At 43.7% G+C, this 25330-nt stretch overlaps 1 long non-coding RNA gene across 2 annotated transcripts in view; it reads left to right on the top strand.

The window, feature by feature from the left end:
* Window positions 1-342: 342 nt before the first annotated feature.
* Window positions 343-25330, top strand: part of LOC129048445 (uncharacterized) — a 35472-nt gene continuing 10484 nt past the window's right edge. The window contains exons 1-5 of one of the 2 annotated variants that reach the window (XR_008510783.2): window positions 343-566; window positions 1263-1372; window positions 6076-6141; window positions 8638-8740; window positions 16495-16727. This is a non-coding gene — a long non-coding RNA (uncharacterized LOC129048445). The remainder of the gene's footprint in view (window positions 567-1262; window positions 1373-6075; window positions 6142-8637; window positions 8741-16494; window positions 16728-25330) is intronic. The other variant, XR_008510784.2, reaches the window with a different exon arrangement.

Below are 25330 nucleotides of genomic sequence, written 5' to 3'. Positions count from 1 at the left end.
GCTGGAACTACAGGAGCACCACGCCCGGCTAATTTTTGTATGTTTAGCAGAGACGGGGGTTTCACCATCTTGGCCAGGCTGGTCTCGAACTCCCAAAGTGCTGGGATTACAGGTGAGTCACCATGCCCCGCGCCTTCCCCACTTCTAAGCCTGGCACACACCAACTGAACAGACAGAAGCGTAACAGCCTAGAATGGCCTGACTCCTCCTTAGCATGCTTTATATACCGAGGTTCCTGGGTTGCCTGTTCTGATTGGATGAGAGTAAGCCTCAGGCTAACCAATCAGAACATGATAATAAAGTCCAATCAGAATAAGCCTAGAGGTTTCCTCTCATCCAATTAGAACATTGGCTGCTACGACAGCGACTGAAGCGCAGCTGGAGTGGTAAGATGGCGGACGAGCAGCTGCAGCAGCGCCATGCGCTGTTACAGGGGGAAGGGAAGGTGGTTTCCCCTGACACAGCTGGAGGCCGGAGCCTGTGGCACCCTGGCTCGCCTCACTGAAGCTGGTGGCTGTGACAGGGACTGCACGACTGCCAGAGTGGTAGAAAGGCAGCCGCGGTAGGTGCGTATTCTCAACTGCACTGCCCACAGTGGGGAACGGCTTGGGGGCGCTATTCCGGGCATCACTGCCTGCAGCCAGGAGCGAGTTGGGGGTGTTACCCAGGGCTGCGCTGCCCGGGGATGGAGGGGGGCTTGGGGCACTGTTACGGGCGTTATTTCTCCCGGTGTGGGGGCGGGTTGGGGTCTCTGTTGGGTGCTGCAGTATTCGAGGTGGGGACCGGTTGGGGGCGCTATCAGGGGTTATACTGCCTGGGAGTGTGGGGGTGTTTGGGACACTATCGGGGGCTACACTGCCAGCAGCGGGTTAGGGGCGCAATCGGGGCTGCACTGCTGGTGGTGGCGGAGGTGGCCGCCACAGCAGTGGCCTCCAAGGAAGGAGCCAGGCTCCAGAGTCTAGAAGGAGACCTCCTACTGCTCAGCGGGCACACAGTGTTTCCATGGGAATCATGAGCAGGGCAGGGCCCGTCATGGTTCCCGGGTCTGCGTACTCTTACTTTGTGTTGAGACAACCTGGGATCCCTGAGCACAGTCATGGGGTAGACATGGGGCACAGGCGTCATGGGAGGACAGGGCCCTGTGGGTGGAGACATTAGGAACGGAAACTAGCACTCGGGTTGGGGTGGGGGCGCAGGAGGGGCCGGGAGTTGGGTGGGGTGTTGGTGGCTGGGTCTGAGTTCTGCTGTTCCTGCTCTCCGAGGCGCCGCAGCCCCAGTGGGCCCAACGGTTCCTGTGGGTGGGGAGCCAGCCACCGTGGAGTCTCCAGTTCACTGAAACCTGTCACTGCCACCCAGTGGCCACCATGACAAGGTGAGGCTCTAACGTTACCACTCCCTGCATCATGTTCTAGGCTTTTCTGACTTTACTGGCCCAGCTGCTCTTTGCCAGGAGGAGGAGCAACCTGCCACACTCTGGAGGGTGGAGCCTGGAGCCTGGAGCCTGGGTGGCACGTTGGAGCAGTAGGTAGGAGGGCAGCCAGCTGTGGCCAGCTGTGGCAGGGCTGTGGCTGTGGCCAGGTGGTAGGAGCCTTGTAGGGAGCGCCGGTGCATCAAGGGCGACAGCAGCGGTGGTTGTATTGGCATTGGCCCTAGTGGTGGCAGCAGCAGCAAGTCTGGGGTCCTGGGAAGTGGGAGTAGGAGCGCTGCGGGGCCACCTGGCCTGGCATGGGTAGGAAGCTGTGGGTGCTGTACCGTGGGCCTCGGTGGCAGCAGTGGAGGTGCCGCCAGGACAAGGAGGAGTCCTCCTCCTTCTCCTGCAGAATCTGGAGGGCCCCATCCTTCTGCTGGCAGCTGAGCCAGGCGTGAGTGGAGCATTGTCTCAATCTTAACAAAATTTAGGGGTGACTGTGTATCTTTTTGCTTTTTGTTGTTGTTGTTGTTGTTGTGAAAAAGTCTTGAACTTTTTCAAATTTCGTGAATCAAGGAGGGGAAAAAAGGTATCATAATAGGCCTTCCGATTCCCTCACTCGTTCTTTTTCCTTTCTTCCAGTCTTTTATTTTCATCATCATCATCTTCTTCTTTATTTGCTTATGCTGCTGCTTCTATTTCTTGTTTCTATTCTTGTTTCTCCTCCACCACCTCCTGCTTTTGTTTGCTTTTTCCCAAGCAATGGCATTAACAACAAACCAAGACTGAGTTAAAAATAAAGTACTTGTCAGTGTGTTGTACTTGTCAGTGTGTTGTACTTTAAAAATAATTGGTCCATTACTATGTCTTAGAGATTTGCATAATTATTTAGTACTTTAATAGCTATGCTTTCCTGTTCTTGTTAACGCATTGTAAGCAGTTATTCAAGGAATAAAAAAAATGAAGCATCAAATAAAATATTGGTAGCAAACAGCCATTTCCTCTCTCTTACATATTAGTCTGGAGATATGCAAGAGGCATGGGGGTAATAAGTTCCAATTTAGGAGGTCATTAGGTAAACTATATTCCCTTCATGTTATTTCTCTGCCACTATTTTCAAGATTATTATCTGCGTGAGCAAACCTGGTTTGTCACCACATCTTTACAACAGGAAAAGGAAGCGGGGATCGTGCAAATAATGTTTTAAGGCCAAGATTCACAACCAAGAACAAGGCTTTATTAACTTTTGCCTTTAAGAACGTGCAGTATTGAGCCCTCTTTCCTAGTATTACAACCTTTGGTATGAACTCTTTTTTTAGTGATTGCTCTAGAAGTTTATGCATTTTATTGAATACTTTAAAGAAACAAATGTATAGTGTATCATTTTTCAAGCCCACAGAAATGGATTAAGGCCTATAATTTTGACACTTAAAATTATTTTTAAGTTTATGACATGTAAAATACTGTTGATACATGTAGGAATATGGATAAGTACCACCACATAGCTTATTTTGAAGAGACAGTGTCTAAATTTTTGTCGAGAGTAGATTGGTTGCAGTTTCTTAGGTGTGTTTCTCAGTACATTGCTTCAGTGTTTTAAAGCATAGAAATTTGGATTCTGTTTACCCTCATATGGTCCTTTGTTTAATGTTTCTGAGGACTAAAGACATCACAGCCCCCTTTAAGATTCAGTAATATTAATAAGATTTGTTATGTATAGGGTTAGAATCCAACAAACTCGAGAGGAAAATTGTTAAATTATATAGCTGTAGAGCAGGAAATGAAACCTAGGTTCTAAGCTCTAAGGGGGCCATGAGCTACCATACAAGTGCATCAGTGACCGGGCGTAGCATAGAGTGGGCAGAACTACAGGATGGTTAAGAGAGTGAACTGTGGAGCCTAACTCTATGTGAACATGACTTTTTTTTTTTTTTTTTAACAGATTCTCGCTCTGTCTCCCAGGCTGGAGTGCAGTGGTGCAATCTTGGGTTACTGCAACCTCTGCCTTTCAGGTTCAAGGGATTCTTTTGCCTCAGCCTCCCGAGTAGCTGAGACTAGATAGGTGCATGCCACTACACCTAGCTAATGTTTGTATTTTTTGGTAGAGATGGGGTATCCCCCTGTTGGCCAGGTCTGTCTCGAACTCCAGACCTCAACTGATCTGCCTGTCTTGGCCTCCCAAAGTGCTGAGGCATAAGTCACTGCCTCTGGCCTGGGGGGTTACTGTTGAAGTATTATCTTTGTATCTCAAAGCAGGCCCTTCTGAAACTGATGACATGCAAAACTTGTCCTGAAGTCTTTGCAAGGTATAATCTTTTTACCTCCATTTTCCTACATACTGTTTGCATTTAATGGTTTCTTGTATTCCACAGACTGTGTTTTAGTATTTATAACTATAGTATTAAGAATTACTTTTCTATACTGAAAAGGAAAAATTGTATTGGCCTTTTCTTAACATATAAATGAACTTCACTAGCAACAATTTTTCAAATCAGTTTTCCCTTTTGTGAATCTCGATGTAGGTATATGACACACTTTCCCATTTAAGGTAAAGGTACACATTTATACCTTATCTCATAATAGTCATAAGTCAGGTTCTTATTGTGTGGTTAGTAGTGCAAATATTGATAATGTCATGTACTTAGTATTTAGAAGAATTCTGAAATAGCACTTGTTAATCTGTAACTTTTATGCATTTATTACTTTTTTGTAATTTTTTATAGTGTTCCCAAACTTGACACTCATAGGCTATTAGCAGTAGGTTTTACTTCTATCTCTTCTGGCCTCGAGTACATAAGATGTATTTTCCTTAGGTTTAACATATAATATAAATTTAATTGTTCAGATTTTGAACAAAAAGGACCTATAGAATTATTGCTTACATTGACACCAGCCCAATTGTCCCATGGATGGGGTTTTGTTTGGATCAACCTAAGAGTTGACCCTGCTGTTAAACCTTGAAACTTGTATCTGTTTTATCTGAGTTCTCTCCTCAAAAAAAGACCTTCAGGAAGTATCAAATAACTGAAACATACCAGATCACCGCACCAGATGCCTCATGCCCCTCCCTAATTTCTGTTCTCTTATACGTTATTATATTTCTTTCCTGACCCTAGTTTTAGTCAAGGAGATAAATTTGAGACTGAGACCCCATCTCCTGGGCTGCAGCACCAGGTTAAAGCTTTCTTCCTTGGTAATACTTGTCGCCTCAGTGACTAGTTTCTGTCTGGTGAGCAGCAGGACCTGGACCAAACCCTTGGTGTTTGGGTAATAACATGAACAACCATCTTAACTGTTACTCTTCACTGAAATTTTACTTTTTAATTACTGGCCTCTTCTTTATTATCTATCATTCCTTTGACCTCACATCTCTTTTTTCTTTGACTTTACAGTCAAAGAACTTAATGCTCCCTAAATCCAAATATTAAGGTTAAAAAAAGGAAGGAAATGTTGGCAGAGAAAGTATGTTTTGCAAGTGAATTAAAGATGGATTCATAGAGGTTTATAGATTTACCTAGAGTTTTGAGTTCAGGTGAGTTTTCACAATATGCAGTAAGTTGAAAGGAATCCCAAGATAATTATGACATAATAAAGCTAGATACTGGAAACCAAAAAGATTTCACCTCAGTATGGCACTTGTAATTCAAGAATAGTAGCCACCAAATGAATTTTTCAGACTGTAATCATTACTCTTTAAAAATTAAGAGAAAGTTTATTTATAATTTTATTTAACTTTTATTTTATTTAAATTTAACTTCTGAATTAAATTTAACTTCTGAATTTATTTATCAATAGACAGGACAAAATAGATGAGCATCTGCTTCCCTTCCCCCTAGGCAATGTATTCTTACCAAAATGTAATACATTTTTATTTATACTTGAAGGCAGTGTTTTTCAGTCTTTTCTATGTTAGTAGCTGAGATCTTTAAGGACAGAAGGTGTATGTTGGGTGCAGCTTGTGGTCTTAATCCTTACTGGAGCTCCGATATCTTAGATTCTTTCTTTCCTATTTGTGAATAAACTTCTGCTCCAGTAGGATAAGCCTGTTTACCATGTGACTGCCTAACAGATCTGTTGCTTTATGTCCCAGTTTTTAGAAGCAAGCAGATTATATTACCTGGATTAAAATGTTTTTTGATACTAAAGGTAGTATCTTTCATTTTTACTTATGAGTTACTTTAAGTACAACTTTGATTAAATTATGGGGATGGAGTTTCTGTAGCTTTTACCATAGTGAAAATGGAAAGCAGGGAGCATTCCACAGCAAACCCTGAACTTATTTATAGAGAGTTAATTGTCTAAGCAAAGCAAGCATTCACGCTGGTGTGTCTGTGTGTTTGTCAGTGACAGGTGAGCATGGTACTTCAAACATAATTGTGCTTCTTCAGGTTCCAATATCCAGTGATTTTACCATACAGTTACAGTAACTAATATTAAATCCACAAACCTACTTTGGTCTACTCTGTATTTGTATTTTAAAATAATAATTTTTAGCTGCCTAATAGAAGTGTTATATTTTTTTCTGAATTAGTATTGTTTCCATTGAGTTAAAAGAATCATTTTTTACGTTTATTATATCTTAAAAGTGATTGCATTGTTATCTAGATTCTCTTTTGTCTTTCAGTGTGAGTTTTTATTGGTTTATTACATGTTTATTCTCTTTTTAGGAAGCCATCATTCTTTAGAAGGCAGTGACAGAACAGGACCAGCAGAAATTGAAGGAGCAGCAGAAGGTTAGGAGAAAAACAGATTTTATGTGTTACTGTATTTGTTGTACATATATATTTTTTCCCTTGAGATGGAGTCTCGCTCTGTCGCCAGGCTGGAGTGCAATGGTGTGATTTCAGCTCACTGCAACCTCCGACTTCCTGGTTCAAGCATTTCTTCTGCCTCAGCCTCTCGAGTAGCTGGGATAACAGGCAGGCGCCACCACACCCAGCTAATTTTTGTATTTTTAGTAGAGACAGGGTTTCACCATGTTGGCCAGGATGGTCTTGATCTCCTGACCTCGTGATTTCGCCCATCTTGGCCTCCCAAAGTGCTGAGATTACAGGCGTGAGCCACCATGCTTGGTCTGTTGTATGTTTATTCTGTTTTATAGATTATATTATTCTTAAAACACCTCACTTGGAAATAAAAGATGATTCTTTTGGTATGGTTTCCTAGGCAACAAGTTGTTTTAAGTTACAAGAGGTAATGTATCTCTTTACAATATTGATCAATAAAGCCCATGAGGATGAAAACTAAGTGGTGCCTGAAGGTCTTCATGATGCAAAGTACTGTTTTTCTGAACGTGGTTCTTATTATAAATTGTAACTTCCTAAGTATGTGTGCTTCATTACTTGTTGATGTCTAAATCTGGCCTAGTAGTCAGTGCACATGGTAACAGATGGTAAAGCTAGGTGACAACCTTTAATAATAGGAAAATAGAACATTCTCTTTAATGAAGATTTACTGACATTTTTAGGTACAACAGTTTCCTGCTGACAGCTCTTCAAGTGCTTGTCCATCTTCTCTGGGATACTGGGGCTTTAGTTAAGGGATACTCGCGTGTTGTCAGTAAATTGGTTTATGTACATAGATATGTTTTTACAGTTCCTCTTCCTGCATCCAGTGTTTAATTTTTCTGTTATGCTTCCAATTAAGTTTATTTAATTATTTAAGCTCTCTCTAAAAGTAGAATTAATTCAACTAAATTAAAGGGGCTAATTTTTACTAGGCATTTAATTCATATGCTATTTACGGAAAAACTATCTGGGTTTTAAAAAGCTGCTTTAGATTTTGCCATCTTAGTATGTCCTTATGTGGTGTCTTGTTTTATTTTTTATTTTTTTATTTTGGTAAAAATATACATAATATAAAATAACACTTTTAACCATTTTTAAGTGCACAGAGGTCCCTGGTGTTAAGCACATCCGCATTGTTAGCCATCACCACTCTCCATCTCCAGAGCTTTGTCATCATTGTAAAGTGCACCTCTGTACTCCATAAACAATAGCTCCCCATTGAACCCTCGTCCTGGCCCCTGGCAATTACTATTCTGTTTTCTATGAATTTGTTTATTCTAGATACCTTATATAAGTGGACTTGTACAATATTTGTCCTTTTCTGTCTGGTGTATTTCACTTAGCATAATGCTATCAAGGCTCATTGATAACACTATCAGAATTTCCTTTTTTTAAAAAAATTTTTATTTGTAGAAGCGAGGTCTTGCCATGTTGCCCAGCCTGGTCTCAAAATTCTGTGCTTAAGCGACCTGCCCGCCTTGACCTCCCAAAGTGCTGGAATTACAGGTGTAAGCTGCTGAACCTGGCAAGATTTTTTTTTATGGCTGTATAATATTCTGTGTGTGTGTATATTACATTTTCTTTATCCATTCGCCTACCGATGGGCATAGGGTTGGTTCTACCTTTTGGCCACTGTGAATAATGCTACTGTTAAACGGGTGTACAAATACCTGTTTGAGTCCCTGCTCTTAGTTCTTTTGGGTATAGCGCTTAAAGGGTGTTGTTGGATCATATAATTCTATGCTTAATATTTTAAGGAACTGCCAAACCATTTTCCACAGTGGGCTGTACCATTTTACATTCCAAAAAGCAATCCATAAAGGTTACAATTTATCTATATCATTGTTGACAGTTAATATTTTATGTTTATGTATTGTATTTTTATGGTGTTTGAAATTCATCTGAGGGTTTTCCTGATACCAAAATATTAGAAAACGTTTTCAAAAAAATGCCTTATTATAAAGACTTTTACATGTTACTTGATGCCCTGTGATCTATTTTCTCACTAAGAAGAGGAACTTCTCTTCACCCAGCCTCATTCCACTGCACCCACTCTTTTTTGTGTCGGGTTGTGCAGGGGAGAAAGGGAGGTTGGCACCTGTTTCCTGTGTTGTTGTGGTAGCCCATCACTGGGTTGTAAAGCGCCTTGCCTCCTCTTTTACTTGGGAGAAATGCGTTGATGCTGGGTGCCATATGGATTTATTTTGGGAGTGATACTGTTCTAATTTTATGGAAATAATACTAGATAGAAAGTTAGCGGATGGATTCTGTATCTGATGAGAGTTTTGGACAAATCGAATACCTAGTTTCTGAGTCTTATTTTTCCTCTGATGGAAGACAAGTGTAAATTAGCCAGCTGGTAAAAAAACTCTCACAGCTCTGGATATGGGTTTAGGACACTCGATTTCTACCACTTACTTTCTTACTACTTTTCTTGCGCAGTGATCATGGCCAAAGTTGCAGTGTCCCCCTGCTCATTGAAGATGAGGAGTTCTCAGAGAGCGGGATGGTTGTGACATTCCTCATGTCAGCTCTCGAGTCCATGGTGAGACCTTTTGTTCTAACAGTCTATATTTGAGTAGGACTGGGCTGTAGATAAGGTTGATTTGTTTTTTGTAGAACATGTAATTTTATGGTTTTTTCTTTATAATGAGTAGTTCTTTTTCTTGAATAGTAGCTGTGGTCAAATACGTCCAACCAAATGCAGAGATTCTACACCAGTTTTCGGACAATCTGGATACCAACTGGGTATCTCACAGTTCCATTCTCACACTACCTGGAGTTAGTGCAGACCCCTCAGGATAGGGGCTCAGTCCCACAAGACTACCCTCACTTCACATGCCAGTTGCAAACCCTAGGTTGTTACGTGTACTTTTGACCAACCAGTTAGAAACTGGGGTCTCATGACCCCCTTCTTTCGTTGAATCATTTGCTAAAACAGTTTGCAGAACTCAGAAAAACAGGTTCTTTTCTTTTTTTTTTCTGAGATACATAGTCTCACTCTGTTGCCAGGCTGGAATTCAGCAATGTGATCAAAGCTCACTGTAGCCTCGAACTCCTGGGTCAAGTGATCCTCCTGCCTCAGCCTCCCAATGAGACTACAGGCCTACACCACCATATCTGGCTATATTCTTTTATTTTTTGTAGAGATGGGGTCTTGTTATGTTGCCCAGGCTGGTCTCAAATTTCTGGGCTCACATTATCCTCCCATCTCAACCTCCAAAGTGCTGGGATTATGAGCGTGAGCCACTGGGTCTCACCAATTGACTTTCTGTTACTGGTTCATTGTAAAGGATATATCTCAGAAACAGCCAGTGAAAGAGATGTACATGCTGGGCTCATGCCTGTAATCTCAGCACTTTGGGAGACTGAGGTGGGAGCATTGCTTAAGCTCACGAGTTTAAGACCAGGCTGGGCAACATGGTGAAACCTCATCTTCACAAAAAAAAATTTTATAAAAATTAGCCTGGTGCAGTGACATGTGCCTACAATTCTAGTTACTCAGGAGGTTGAGGTGAAAGGATGGCTTGAGCTAGGGAGGCATAGGTTGCAGTGATCCACGATTGTGCCACTGTAGCCTGGGAGACAGAGCCAGACCCTGTCTCAAAAAAAAAAAAAAAAAAAGTAATAAAAAAGATGCACAGGGCAAGGTATGTGGGGAGGGGCACAGAGCTTCCATGCCCTCTGTTGGGCATGTTACCCTCCCAGTATCCCCCTTGTGTTCAGGAACCCAGACACTCTCCAAACCCTGTTGTTTAGGGTGTTTCTGAAGGCTTCATTAGGTAGACATGATTGATGAAATCATTGACCATTGGTGATTAAGTCAGTCTTCAGCCACTATTTCTTCCTGGAGCTCAGTGGGTGAGGCTGAAAGTTTCCAGCCTCTAATCACATGGTTTGTTCTGGCAACCAGCCCTCCTCCTGAAGCTGTCTGAGAGCTTTCAGTCACCCAGTCATCTCAGTAACATCATCAAATGCATTCTTACTATGGTGGGGATCCCAAAGGTCTTAGAGGGTCTTGTGTTAGAAACCTGGGACTAAGACCAAATACTGAAACAAAAGATGGTCCTATCACCTTTATCACTGAGAACTTTATGAGAACTTTAGAAGCTTTGTGCCAGGACTAGGGGCAGAAACCAGATGTGTATTTCTTTTTTTTTTCTTTTGGACACAGTCTCTCTCTTTCACCCATACTGGAGTGCAATGATGCAGCCTCAACCACCTGGGCTCAAACAATTCTCCTGCCTCAGCCTTCGAAGTATGTGGGACTACAGGTGCACATCATCCATGCTCAGCTAATTTTTGTATTTTTTCGTAGAGATGGGATCTTGTTACATTGCCGAGGCTGATCTTGAACTCCTGGGCTAAAGCAACCGTTTCACCTCAGCCTCTCAAGTAGCTGAAACTACAGATGCATACCACCATGCCCAGCCAATTTTTTCTTTTCTTATTTCTTTTGGTTTTTGTTGTTTAGTTGGGGATCTCACTATGTTTTCCAGGTTGGTCTCGAACTCCTGGCCTCAAGTGTTTCTCCGCTTTGACCTCCTAAACTGTTGGGATTACAGGTGTGAGCCACGACCACTGTGTCCAGCAGTCACAAGGGTTTTTATGAGAAAGAGGGAGGCAAGAGACTCAGAATTGGAGGAGATGTGATGATGGAAGCAGAGGTCAGAGAGGGAGATTTGAATATGTTTCGCTTGTGGCTTTGAAGATACAGTTAGGGGCCATGAGCCAAGAAATGGGGGTGGCTTTTAGAAGCTGGGAAAGGCAAGGGAACCCATCCTCTCTGGAGCCTCCAGAAGGAATGCAGTCCTGCTGACACCTTGACTTTAGCCTTAATTGACCTATTTTGGACTCTGGCTCCCAGAACTGTTAGGTAGTAGATTTGTCATGTATTAAGGCACTCAATGTAGGGCAGTTTGTAACAGCAGCAAGAAGAAATGAACATGAACCCAGGGCTGGTGGCCCACACCTATAATTCCAGGTATTTAGGAGGCCGAGGCAGGAGGATTGCTTTGGCCCAGGAGTTCAAGACAAACCTGGGGAGCATAGTGATGCTCTCTATATTTTTTAAAAAATTAGCAGGTGTGGTGGCATGCACCTGTAGTCTTTAGCTACTAGAGAGGCTGAGGCAGGATGATTGCTTCACCAGTGAGTTTGAGGTCTCAGTTGTGATCGTGCCATGGCACCCCAGCCTGAGTGACACAGCAAGATTTTGTGGGAAAAAAAGAGCGAGCATGGCAGGAATGGGGACAGATGGCAATATTAAATAGAGTGGCCAGGGTTGCCCTAAGTGAAAATTTATCAAAGACTTGAAGGGGGGGAAGCAACTGGCCAAGGTGCTGAGGTAAGAGCATAGTAGGCAGAAACAATAGGATAAAGATGCTAGGAGGGAACTCAATGGTGTGTCTGATCAGTAAAGATAGTGTAAGCTCTGGGAGGCTATTGCTGGGGCTTTGGCTTTTACTCTGACTGAGATGGGAACTGCGGGAGGGTTCTGAGCAGAGAGGCAACATGATCTGTCTCCTGATTTAAAAGCATCCCTTGGCTGCTGAGTTGAGAAAGATTGTGGGAAGATTTGGGTAGAAGCAGGGAGGCCAAGCTGTGGCAACATCCAGGCGGGAGATAAGTGTTTTTGACCAGGGTCATGGCAATGGTGAGAGATGGCTGATTTTTTTGTTTTCTTTTTTTTTTTTTTTTTGAGATGGAATCTCGCTCTGTCACCCAGGCTGGAGTGCAGTGGGGAGATCTGAGCTCACTGCAACCTACACCTCCCAGGTTCAAGAGATTCTTCCACCTCAGCCTCCTGAGTAGCTGGGACTACAGGCGCCTGCTACCACACCCGGCTAATTTTTGCATTGTTTTGTAGAGATGGGGTTTCACCATATTGACCAGGCTGTTCTCGAACTCCTGACCTTGTGATCCACCCACCTTGGCCTCCCAAAGTGCTAGGATTACAGGCGTGAGCCACCGTGCCTGGCCCTGAGAGATGGTTGATTCTTGTTGAAATACTAAGTAATTAAAAAAAAAAAAAAAACAGTACTGCCTTTCCCAATTATATGAAGTACGGGATGCTAGATTAAGGAAACCTTAAGTCAGGCCGGTGCAGTGGCTTTTGCCTGTAGTGCCAGCACTTTGGGAGGCAGAGATGGGGGGATTGTTTGAAGTCCAGGAGTTTGAGACCACCCTTGGCAACATAGCAAGATCTCCTCTCTACACAAATAAATAATAATAAAATACAATTATCCAGACATGGTGGCATGTGTCTGTAGAATCAGTTACTCCGGTTATCGAGGTGGGCAGCTGTCTTGAGGTTGGGAGTTTTGAGGCCAGCTTGGGCACATAGCAAGGCTTCTCTCTCCACACACACAAAAAAAAGTAGCTGGGAGTTGTGATGCTCACTTGTAGTCCTGGCTATGGTGAGGCTGAGGCAGGAGGATCCCCTGAGACCCTGGGCATTTGTAATGAATTTAGCATTCATCATTTGACTGCATGACTGATCCCTAGAGCTGTAATTTTACTAATTAATTTTTCAGATACTACCCAGCCAGCAACTGAGCCTAACCGGGAACACACCCTCAACCATTCAGTGGTCCTTTTTTTTTTTCTCTAGTCCTCCTGAAAGTCGATTACTCTCAGAAGGTGATGAAAACTTGCATTACTTTTGTTTTTCTTCCTAGAGACAAGCTCCTGCTCTGTCACCAGGCTGCAGTGCAGTGGCTTGATTATGCCTCACTGCAGCCTGAAACCCCTGGGCTGAAACAATCCTCCAACCTCAGCCTCCCAAGTAGCTGGGACTACGGACGTTTGCCCCTGTGCCTAGCTAACTTCTTTATTTTTTATTGTTGAGACGGGATCTTGCTGTGTTGCCCAGGATGGTGTCAAACTCTTGGCCTCAAGTGATCTCTCTGCCTCAGCTTCCCAAAGTGCTGGAATTATACACAGGCCTGAGCCACCAGTGCTCAACCCCCATTTTGTTTCTTTCTTTTTTTTGAGATGGAGTCTAGCTCAGTTGTCCAGGCTGGAGTGCAGTGGTGCCATCTCAGCTCACTGCAACCTCCACCTCCCTGTTTCAAGCAATTCCCCTGCCTCAGCCTCCCGAGTAGCTGAGTTTACAGGCGCATGCCACCATACCTGGCTAATTTTTGTTTTATTTTTAGTAGAGACATGGTTTCACCATGTTGGCCAGACTGGTCCTGAACTCCTGACCTCAGGCAATTGGCCCACCTTGGCCTCCCAAAGTGCTGGGATTACAGGTGTGAGCCACTGCATCTAGCCCTTTTTATAATAATACTTTTATTGAAATATGATTAACATATCATACAATTCATTTATGAAAGTATGCAATTCAGGCCGGGTGTAGTGGCTAATTCCTATAATGCTAAGACTTTGGGAGGCTGAGGTAGGTGGATTGCTTGAGTTCAGGAGTTTGAGACTAGCCTGGGCAACATGGCAAAACAGCATCTCTAGAAAAAATACAAAAATTAGCTGGGTGTGGTGGCTCATGCCTGTAGTCTTAGCTACTTGAGGACATGATGCTGGAAGATCACTTAAGCCCAGAAGGCATAGGTTGCAGTGAGACCAGATGGCGGTACTGCACTAGTGTGGGTAACAGAAGGAGACCATGTCGAGAGAGAGAAAATGTGAGAGGAAAGAAGTAGAGAGGGAGAGAGAGAGAAAGGAAAGAAAGAAAGAGAGAAATTCAGTAGTTTTTAGAATATTCATGAAGCTGTGCATCCATCACTACAGTCACTTTTAGTAGTGATTACCCATTTATGAGTTACCCACTTATGAGTGAGAAACCCTCACCTCTTAGCCACTACCTCCTACTTCCCCCACGTTCTGTGTCTTCATAGGCAACCACTGATTTATTTTCTTTCATTGTAGTTTTGCCTCATCTGGACCTTTAATAGAAATAGAATTGTACGGTATGTGATCTTTTGTAGTTTGCTTTTTTTTCTCTTAGCACAATGTTTTCAAATTTCTTTCATGTTATAGTGTGTATCAGTATTTCTTACCTTTTGCAAGAAATACTTACCAAAGACTTCAGTGAAATGGAAATTTTATTTTAACTTGTAACCTGAGAAATAACTGTCAAAAAAATTAGAGAAATTACCACATTAAAGCTTTAAAATCTTGAACCTAAAAATGAAAACCCTGGTGCACCTAAGAACCACAAGCCCACTGGTCAAGGTGAACAAAACTAAATATAAAACAAAATGCAACCAAGAAAACCAAACTCAGGATTATTCAGTGTTCTGTAATGCTATTTTATCTTGGGACTCACAGAAAATAGTTGTTATTATTATTATTCTTACTTTTATATGGAGTCTCACTGTCACCCAGGCTGGAGTGCAGTGGCACGATCTCGGCTCACTGCAACTTCTGCCTCTGGGGTTCAAGTGATTCTCCCGCCTTAGCCTCCAGAGTAGTTGGGATAACAGGCACGCTCCACCAAGCCTGGCTAACTTTTGTATTTTTAGTAGAGATGGGGGTTTCACCATGTTGGCCAGACTGGTCTCAAACTCCTGACCTCATGCAATCGGCCTGCCTCGGCCTCCCAAAGTGCTGGAATTACAGGCATGAGCCACTGGACTCAGCTGAAAATAGTTAATTTTATGTATATTCCAAGTCAGAATACATTTTGTTTTTACATATTTGATGACTTTACAATACTATATTAACTCTTAAATGAATTAATACGAGTTTAGATATAAAGAGTATGTTTATGTTGACTAAAAATTTTTTACATATATGAAAGTAATGTCATACAATAGTTTTTATACTTGTAGAATACTTTGAAATATATATTAGCTAATATTTTATATTCATTTTGGATTTTTGCATTATTGTTAGATCCACAGAAAACTAATATTTTGTGAATACCCAAATCAAAAGCATTTTGATGGATGCATTCATAAATAGCATTTTATTTAAAAAGAACACTAATTAAAGCTTCACACCATTTTATGATTCATCAAACACAGTAACTGAATACTGGCATATAGCAACATTACAGAGGTTAGCCTTAGATAAAACTCATAGCACATTTTAAAAAGGGTAAAAGGAAGAAAAGGAAAAAGGAGACAAGGCTGTATAAAGATTTTAAAAACAAACATCATATGTCTGGACCACAACTATTCATGCCATTGACTTTGGAGACTTGTATTTTGTGAAAAGCGTTTTGTAAATAGAGGACTCATAAGTGGTGTAAGGCACCTAGTACACTACAATGGCGCAGACGTGACAGATATTCAATAAAATGATTTTAACTTTTACTGATACATGTTATCTTTGTTGTTCATTTATTAAACTAATGCAAATCAGCCAGTAGATGGAGTGGCATTGACCTGTAAAACTTCTAAGATCCCATCCAAGCTTAGTATCCTGTGAAATTCTCCATAATTTATTGTCTATTCCAATCAACATTTAGCATAAACTACAAGCTAATTTTGTTAATCATCCTTCTATGTTTATGTGTTCACTTGAAATGGGCCTATGTGGCCTTTATCTTCACATAATTTAATAACTTATTAAATTAATAATTTAAACCCTAATATCTACATAATTTAATAACTTTGTTATAAACCTGATGTTTCATAAAATTACGTCTTATCAAATATTTTCTGGTAGAAGAATTACACATTTTTGCTTAAACTTTCCTGACTCTCCATTGCCTGCTGAATACAGTAAGTTCTCAGTGTGAGGATTTAATACATTCTTGAAAACTGTGACCTACAATTAAGCCAACCTTACCATAGTCTAATTGATAGAAATAGTTAAGTTTCTATGGCATATTTCTGGTCACAAGAACATCACCAAACTTAGAAAGGCCTAAAACACTTCCAGTATTAAATACTGAAACAAATGTGAGCTCTACATACATTTAAGAAAAATTAGGCCAGGCGTGTTGGCTCATGCCTGTAATCCCAGCACTTTGGGAGGCCAAGGTGGGAGGATCTCTTGAGGTCAGGAGTGTGATACCAGCCTGGCCAACATGGCGAAACCTTGTCTCTACTAAAAATGCAAAAAATTACCTGGGCATGGTGCCACATGCCTGTAATCCCAGCTACTTGGGAGGCTGGGGCGGGAGAATCACCTGAATCTGTGAGGTGGAGGTTGCAGTGAACTGAAGTCGAGCCACTGCACTCCAGCCTGGGTGACAGAGCAAGACTCCATCCCCCCCCCCCCCAAAAAAAAGATAAAGAAAAATTAATAAAAACGTTACCAGGCCACCCTGATGAAATAACTGGGAAAGATCTTTTTATTACTGTGTTTCTTTCGTTTCTTTATTTGTAGGCATAGCTGCATAAAGAAACAAGATGGCCCACCAGCACCAGGGCTTCTCCACCCCTGACCAGATACCAGGAGATAAGATCCCCAACCAGCACAAACTTTTTTTTTTTTTGACAGAGTCTCACTCGGTCGTCCAGGCTGCAGTGCAGTGGCACCATCTTGGCTCATTGCAACATCTGGCTCCCAGGTTCAAGCGATTCTCCTGCCTCAGCCTCCTGAGTAGCTGGAATTAACAGGTGTATGCCAACTTATCCGGCTAATTTTGTTGTGTATTTTTTTTTTTTAGTAGAGACTGGGTTTCACCATGTGGCCATGCTGGTCTTGAGCTCCTTACCTCAGGTGATCCACATGCCTCAGCCTCCTAAAGTGCTGGGATTATAGGCGTCAGCCATCGCTTCTGACCTAGATCATTAACATATCACTATGATACTAAAATTCCCTCTCCCAAAGAAAATCTTGCCATTTTGTGACATGGGTTGTATAAAGATGTATGTTTATATGCTCTGAACCTGTGCACCTAGAGTTCCACCCTGCCCATGCTAACATTGTTCTCCCTCCCTGTACCTAGTTCTTAAAAACTCCATGCCTTCCATTTTTCAGGGAAAGGGTGTCTTTAGAACAAGAACTCTTTTCTTCTCCATCCCAGGCAGGAAAACAAATGTGCTTGGCCTTGTTTCTGATTGGATTTTCTTGCTTTGCGACTAATACAAAGCAGGAAAACTCCCTTTATCAGTGATAAAAACAAGTAAGATTATTATTTACCCACCTATTCTAGCTAAGGGTCATGGGTGGCCGGAGTCTCTCCTAGCAACTCAGGGCGCTAGGCAGAACCAGCCCTGGATCTGGAATAGGGTGCCATCATATGGCAGAGTGTACACACACACACACACAGCTCAAATGGGGACTATTTAGAAATGATAGTTCACATAATGGGCACATCTTTGAGATGTGGGAGGAAACTGGGAGTACCCAGTGAAAACCCATGTGGACCTGGGGAGAATGTGTAAAGGACACACAGGAAGTGGCCAGCTGGGAAATGATTGTTTTTTCTTATCAACATTACAATGAAATGATACTGAATGAAATGACATTATTCAAGTACCTGCTGTAATAGTCAGACTCCTTCATATAAAATTCAAAGCCCTCTACACTCGGGCACTACATTAGACTTCCATCCTACACCTACATTCTAGCCACTGTACTACACATCATTTACCAAAGGCGCTGTACACTTCTGTGCTACCAAACATTTGCCAGTCTGGTTCCCTCTGCATTTCAAGATTACACACCCCTGATAATCCTGCAAAGCCTTTCCTATCAATTTTTCTGTGAAGCTTTTTAGAATCCACCACCACTCCCACCATCACCCCAACTCCCTGAGAGGGCAAATTTCTCTCTCCGTTTGGCAGCCACTTTTATTAAAGCATTTTTCACTGATACTATGAGTCTGCCTTCTCCTTTGGGAAACTTTCTCAGACTCCCATACCCAGAGTTAAGCACTCCGTATTTGCCCACCTCGGTCCCTGGTATGTAATTCTACTCCAGCATAGAACAGAGAAGCCAGAATCATCTTTCTGTAAAATTCTGTCTTCTGTTAGACCCTGTGTCCCTTGAGGATGTCATTCATCATTGTTTCCCCAGGGCCTTGCACACCTTACTCTGGGCCTCCAGCTTAGCCTGTTTCCATGCAGGCTGCCCATGGCTGATGTCAACCAGTCCTGTCCCTCTATATCCAAGCACCAGACTTCCTTACTGACCCTTTGCAATTTCAGACCCTCCATCACCCTCCTGTATCCTGCTGGAGATTTTGGAGCATCGGAGCATCTCAGCATCTCTGGGGCAGCTCGTAGGCATCAGGGAGGGGCAGGCAACAAAGCCCACATAGACCCTTACAGGTATCTCAGGATCTCCCAGTGGGATCCTCTTTTCCCCATCCCATTCCTTAAAATTCTGCTGACTCCCCTACTTCTTCCTTCAGCTCAGCACTTAGCTGGAGTTGCCCCAAAGGTGACCACAGAGGAATTTTCACAAGGGACTGTCCCAGACTGTTCTGAGATGAAGGGGGTTAGGATTCCAAAGAAGTAAACTCTAAACCATGGTATGATGAGCCCAAAGCATTTCTTAAGGGATGTACACACAGTGAGGGCTGCAGCTCATCTTATTGGGAGAAAAGGAGACCAAGGATGCTTTGTCTAGGTATCTCTGCAGTGAGGGGTCTGGTTATGCAGTTTATAGGAGAGTTTAAGGAATCTGTCCCAGGACCAGGGATACTTTCTTTTAGTGTTTTGAATTACAACCTAAACACAACACCTTTACTTACGTCTGCGAATGTTCAGGACCCTGGCTTGGGTCCAAGTCTGCAGGGGAAAGCATGCAGGTGTCCAGGCCACAGAATAACAGAGCAGTCAAGCGTCTGTGTATTCTTGGTCAAACAGGTTGCAGAATATAGTCCTCAGGTATATGATAAAAAAGAATTAGACATCAAGTCATTAAAAGACATATAGGAACCCTAAATGCTTATTGTTAAGTGAAAACCAGTCTGAAAAGGCTTTCTATGTTGTATGATTGCAATTATATGACATTCTGGGAGAGGCAAAACTATTGAGCCAGTCAAAGGACCAGTGGTTGCTGAGAGTTGAGGGGAAAGGAGGGATGGCAGGTAGAGAGGTGATTTTTAGGGCAGTGAAAGTACTCTCTAGGGTACTGTAATTTGTCAAAATGCAGAGAATGGAAAACAGTGAACAGAAAACACAGAGTAAACCCTAATGTCAACTCTGGACTTCAGTTAATAATAATGTACCACTATTGGCTCATCAGTTGTAACAAATGAACCATAATGATGCAAGATGTTAATAATTGGGGAGCCTGTGGAGGATGGGAGGGGTAAAGGTTTATATGAGAGTTCTTGGTACTTTTTGCTCAATTCTTCTGTAACCCTAAAGCTACTCTTAAAAATGAAGTGTATTAAGTAAATAAATAAGAAAATAACCAACCAACCGAGGAACATCTTGTTTCTGTACTAAGGTGTTCTTTTGTTAGTCGTGTGTTTCTGACTGAACCTGTAAATCACCATTAATGAATATTTGAATTGCTTTTATACGTCCTTAATATATTTTAAATTATGGTAACTGTGACCTGAAATTAAGGACTAGTATTCTTGGTTCTCTTGACGTCTGAAGCCAAAAGGGCCTCGAACGACCTAAACTGGTTTCCATCCCCACTCTGCTTCCACAGGTGAGGCACCTTAGCAGACAGTCCTCCCTGTCAGGGGGGCCAGGCACAGTTCCTGCTTATTCTTAAGTAGTAAGATCTGCTTCCCTACCAGCTCTTGGAATTATTCACCAAACCCCTCACATCCTCGCACAGCAAACAGTGGTCACTGTACTCTCTGGATAATATAGCTGCTCACCACAACCCCTTCTTTTCCACTCTGCTCCCAAGTGGAACCCTTTGTGGCTCTGCCCAGCATGTGGTGTCCTCCCCACCTTTCTGAGAGTTGGTGTGACTGACAAACTCACCTAGATCTTATCTGTCCAGTGTCAGGTGTTCAGTGTTCAACCTTTCTATAGCATCAGAGTGGGGATCCCTCCTTCACCATCAGGGTGAAAAGGAAGCAGTTACAACCACTGGCATAAACAGGATGGCCCATCCAAAGCCAGGGTCATCTAGTCCAGTTTTAACTAACTGCTCTTGGCTAACTGACAGGTTCCATATTATGGCAAAGGCTTCTTGGACAGAACCACCAGTTGCTGGCAGGTTTGCACTTGGCCTGTGCTGTAATGCACTTTTCTTAGGGGAGGTGAGTGTCACATCTCTTCCCATCCTAAAATGCTCTTGTGTTCAGGACAAGAGTGCTCTCCCATTGGCTGTATCCCTGCATGACTTGACTTGGGCTCAGCCTGTTTGGCAGGTGGTCTCTGAGGCTCCCACCTGTAAAGGTAGTGACCACACTGCACACAAACTGATCAGCACTTGAGCCCCACTTTCCAAAGGACTGGCTTGAGCTCTCTGATTATCATCACTGGCTGCATGGAACATCCCTATAGACTATTGTTTGTTATTGCACACCCCTGGGTTGTGCATGCAGTTGGCCTATTGTGAAGTTTGTGGAAAGGCAGGAGACAACTGAGAGAGGTGAGTGTGGCACTCCAGTTGCCTAAGGAGGCATTCAGGAGGGTAGTACCTGCACCCTGTGCTGCTCCTTCACTTGCTGCCACCATACATGTTTTCCTGACCCCTAAGAATGTCGAGATGCACATGCATGGTGGCCCATGGTCCAGGTGCTGATGAGAAGAGAAAAAGGTACCAGTTCTCGCCAGATTACCAGAGGAAGTAACTCTCCTGCTCTCCCAATGCAAAACCCTCGCCAGTGTGCCTGAGCATGGCCTGGCACTGCTACTTGCCAACATGCCACAGGGTGAACCTTGGAATCATGGGGCCTGATGGCTTGCACCTGGGCCACAGACTATATGACCTTACCCTGAGCATAGGGAGAGTGACTGTGACATCCACTGTGCTTTGAGTGTTTGTGTCCCCTCCAAAAGTCATGTTGAGGCCAGGTGCAGTGGCTCAACAAATCGCAGCACTTTGAGAAGCCAAGAACAAGTCCCAGCACTTTGGGAGGCCGAGCACAAGTCCCAGCATTTTGGGAGGGTGGGGCGGGAGGATCACTTGAGGTCAAGAGTTCAAGATCAGCCTGGCCAACATGGTGAAACCCCGTCTCTACTAAAAATACAAAAATTAGCTGGGTGTGGTGGGTGCCTGTGATCCCAGCTACTCGGGAGGCTAAGGCAGGAGAATCGCTTGAATCCAGGAGGTGGATGTTGCAGTGAGCCGAGTTGGCACCATTGCACTCCAGCTTAGGCAAGAGAGCAAGACTCCATCTCAAAACAAAACAAAACAAAGTAAGTCATGTTGAAACTGAATCCTCTGTAACAGCTTGCAAAGGTTTGGCCTTTGGGAGGTGGTAAGGTCATGAGAACTCCACCTCATGAATGATTAGTGATCTTAGGAGACAGCTGGAGAGAACACACTAGGCCCCTTTTTGCCCCTCCCCTTTCTGACATGTGAGGGCCCAGTGTCACTCCCCTCAAGAGGAAACAGCAAGGAGGGGCTGCCTTGGAAGCTGAGACCTGGTCCCTGCCAGATACTCACCTTTCATCTTGGCAGTTTCATCTCGGACTTCCCTGCCTCCAGAGCTGTGAGAGGTAAATTTCTTTTTTATTTATTTATTTATTTATTTATTTATTATACTTTAAGTTTTAGGGTACATGTGCACAATGTGCAGGTTGGTTACATACGTATACACGTGCCATGCTGGTGTGCTGCACCCATCAACTCATCATTTAGCATTAGGTATATCTAAATTTCTATTGTTTACAAACGACCTAGTCTCAAGTGGTTTGTTACAGTACACGGTTCGCACAAATGGACAAAGACAAAATGTCTCTTGGAAATTTGGCATTTGGCCATGCTACACTCTGCACATGAGGAATATGTTGGGACACTACTGAAAAAATCAAACTCAACACCTAATGGCATGGTCCCAATGCTGCCTAAGACATTTGTCAGATTATTTTCAGGGGAAACTGTGAGACTATTATGACTGTGTGTGTGTGTGTGCATGCAGCCTATGTGTATGTGAGGTGGGGCTGGGAGAGAGATTTATAATACCCCAGTTAATAGTTAATCTGAAGGATTGCTTGAGCCCGGGAATTCAAGGCTGCAGTGAGCTACGGTGGTGCCACTGCACTCCAGCCTGGGTGACAGAGCGAGACTCCGTCTCTTTGAAAAACAAAAGGCTGGATGCGGTGGCTCACGCCTGTAATCCCAGCACTCTGGGAGGACGAGGTGGGTGGATCATGAGGTCAGGAGATCGAGACCATCCTGGCTAACACGGTGAAACCCCGTCTCTACTAAAAATACAAAAAGCCAGGCGTGGTGGCAGGCACCTGTAGCCCGAGCTACTCGGGAGGCTGAGGCAGGAGAATGGCGTGAACCAGGGAGGCAGAGCTTGCAGTGAGCTGAGATGGTGCCACTGCACTCCAGCCTGGATGACAGAGCGAGACTCTGTCTCAAAAAAAAAAAAAAAAAAAATTCTGAGGAAAATTATCCTGTGCCAATTATCTGGAAGTAAACAGTGGGTTTGGAGTATGCACACCCTAGAGAAACCCTAAAGCAAAATGCATCTGTGTCTGTATGTAGTAATAACAGACTGGCATCTGCAGATTCAAGCTATGAACTAGAGCAAGGCATCCTGACTCTGGTCCCACAGGTTCACATGGAAAGAGAGCACAAATGAATGAAATAATTGTGGGAAAGACAGGCATCTTGATAAATCACATTTCTTTGTTAAGGATATTTTTAAGGCACCAGTGGAAGCAGACATAGCTTGTTAATCCGTGGTGTATTCTCAGAAGGTACCACTTGAATGGAAGAGAGGAGACAAAGACAAAGAACCAAGAGGCTTAAACTTGCCAAAAAATTTATTTATAACAAAAAGGGCAGCAAGGTACATGTAAATATAAACAAAATGCTAACAGTGTCAGAAGATGAACATCCTACTTTGTTCAGTGATTTCATGGAGTTGCTGTTTTGCATTTCCTTGTCATGTTCTCTGTCTACATGTTTAAAGGGAGGATTACATGTGAACACTATTCAGTATTACGCATCTAAGCTTGTGTTATCAATCATTGGTAGATAGATAGTGAGATAACTTCTAGTTCCCATCTCCTCTGGTAAGAGCTAAGATGCAAACCCTTTGTGATGAACTGACATCAAGACGAAATATAGCACCCCCGTTTTCTCTGCATCAGCCTGACTTCAGGCTCACCTTGTGAACTCACCAAAGGTAGTGAAGTGTGGATGTGTCTCTCTTACCTATTTTCACCTTGGTTCAGTTCTAGTTTGTGCATTGTCCAGACTGCCCAGGATGTGACGATCGCAGGGAGGAGGTCGTGTTCATTATAAAAACGCTTTGGCTTCTTAGGATTCAGAAAAGGTATCCACTGCCTGGTGTCCGTGGTTCCTGCAGGACAGTCTGGAGCTTAGAAACAATCACGTAGGCCATGAAGTGAGGCCAGAGGCTAAAGTGGTGTCCACAAGGCAGAGAAAAGATGCTCCTTTTGGGTTTCCAAGTGGTCAGTGTCCTCTTGCATTAGTCTTGTCCCAGGACATGGTGTGTCCGCTTGTTTATCCTCCTGTGGGTCACACTACTTCTTCACCCTGAGGAGGAGCCGGATGGGATGGTGAGAAAAGACGCCTTCTCCTTCCTAAACCCGAAGCCCTAGTGAGCTCTGCAGGGCATCGAGCAGAGCCTGAAACTCTTCCTGGCTGCAGGCCATGGAGGGTTCTCCTGTCCTAATCCTAACTGGTGATGCTGATTTCTGAAACTCTGAGGTTGTCAGGAGTTCATCTAAAAGGCATGAGGTGAGGCCAGGCACAATGGCTCATGCCTGTAGTCCCAGCACTTTGGGAGGCCAAGATGGGTGGATCACCTGAGGTCAGGAGTTTGAGACCAGCCTGGCCAACATGGTAAAACCCCATCTCTACTAAAAATACAAAATTTAGCAGGACGTGGTGGTGGGTGCCTGTAATCCCAGCTACTCCGGGAGGCTGAGGCAGGAGAATCAGTTGAACCCAGGAGGCGGAGGTTGCAGTGAGCCGAGATGGCGCCATTGCACTCCAGCCTGACAAGAGTGAAACTCTGTCTCAAAAAAAAAAAAAAAAAGCTCAAAGGAAACGGATGGCCCTTTGCTTGGCCATGCCCTAGGCTGCTGCAGATGTGTCTACATGTGAGCACGTTGTGGAGCAGCACCCTGTCCCCAGGTGGCAATTTGGTCACCACACCCTGGGGCTGCTCACGGCCACCATTGCCTAAGGTGGGCTGTGTCTTGCAGACCTTGTTGTTGCGATCCTTGTTCAGGATGACCAGACGGAGGCTGAGTAGCGTCCTTGAAGGGCAGAACTCCCAGGCTAGTGCCATCACTGTCCTTGTCATTCTGGCAATTTCCTTGGTACACGTTCCAGAAAGGAGACTAAGTGGGTGAGAGTACCCCTCCAAGAGTTGGTCCTGTTGACACATGGGTCCTGAGAAGAGAGATCTCCTGGCTCAACCCAGGTGGACTGGTGCAGGATGGCCCTTGGTGCCTGGCTCACACAGCCTCCACAGACCTGCTTAGTGGAGGAAGGGCTGGTACAGATAACCAATGGCTGCTGGGGGAGTTGGAGGGAGGCCTGTGCGCAGAGCTGTTTGGGCAATGCACAGGTTGCTGTGCTGCAGCTGAGCAGTAGGGCAAGGTCTGTGACTGGGGCTGCCAGGGGGAATTCACGGGGCTGCCTCTGCTCTGGCCTGGGGGCCGAGCTCTGGTTCTGAGCCCACATCTAAGAGAAAGGGAAACAAGGATGTCAGAAGACGTAAGAGGTTCCAGCTTCATTCCCTCGTCTTTGAGGCAGAAGTGACATCTGTTGGGCTTTATCTCGGTGATTCTGTCTGTACATAACATTTAGTCTGCAAAATATGAATGAGTTAAGGGAATTATTGCACTGGCCCGTGAATGGATGCCACATTGATTTGCTAGAATGGCAAGATTTTCCCACAAAAGTGAAGACCCTAGACTATTAGATTATCACACCTGGGGGTTAGTGGAGGGGCAAGGTCTATACTGTTGTCTAGTGCCTAGAAGCCTGGGATGGAGATAAAGGTCACATAAGACATAAGACACATATGACATAAGACGAATAAGACACATAAGACAGCACCCTCATAACAAAGAACTCTCAACTTCTTTGAAGATACCACCTCCGATTTATCTAGTACCATCTCAGCGAGCAATACCAC

Source organism: Pongo abelii, chromosome 8, assembly GCF_028885655.2.
Source record: "Pongo abelii isolate AG06213 chromosome 8, NHGRI_mPonAbe1-v2.0_pri, whole genome shotgun sequence".
In the NCBI taxonomy this organism is placed as follows: Eukaryota; Metazoa; Chordata; class Mammalia; order Primates; family Hominidae; genus Pongo; species Pongo abelii.
This window is presented reverse-complemented; position numbering and strand designations above follow the sequence as displayed.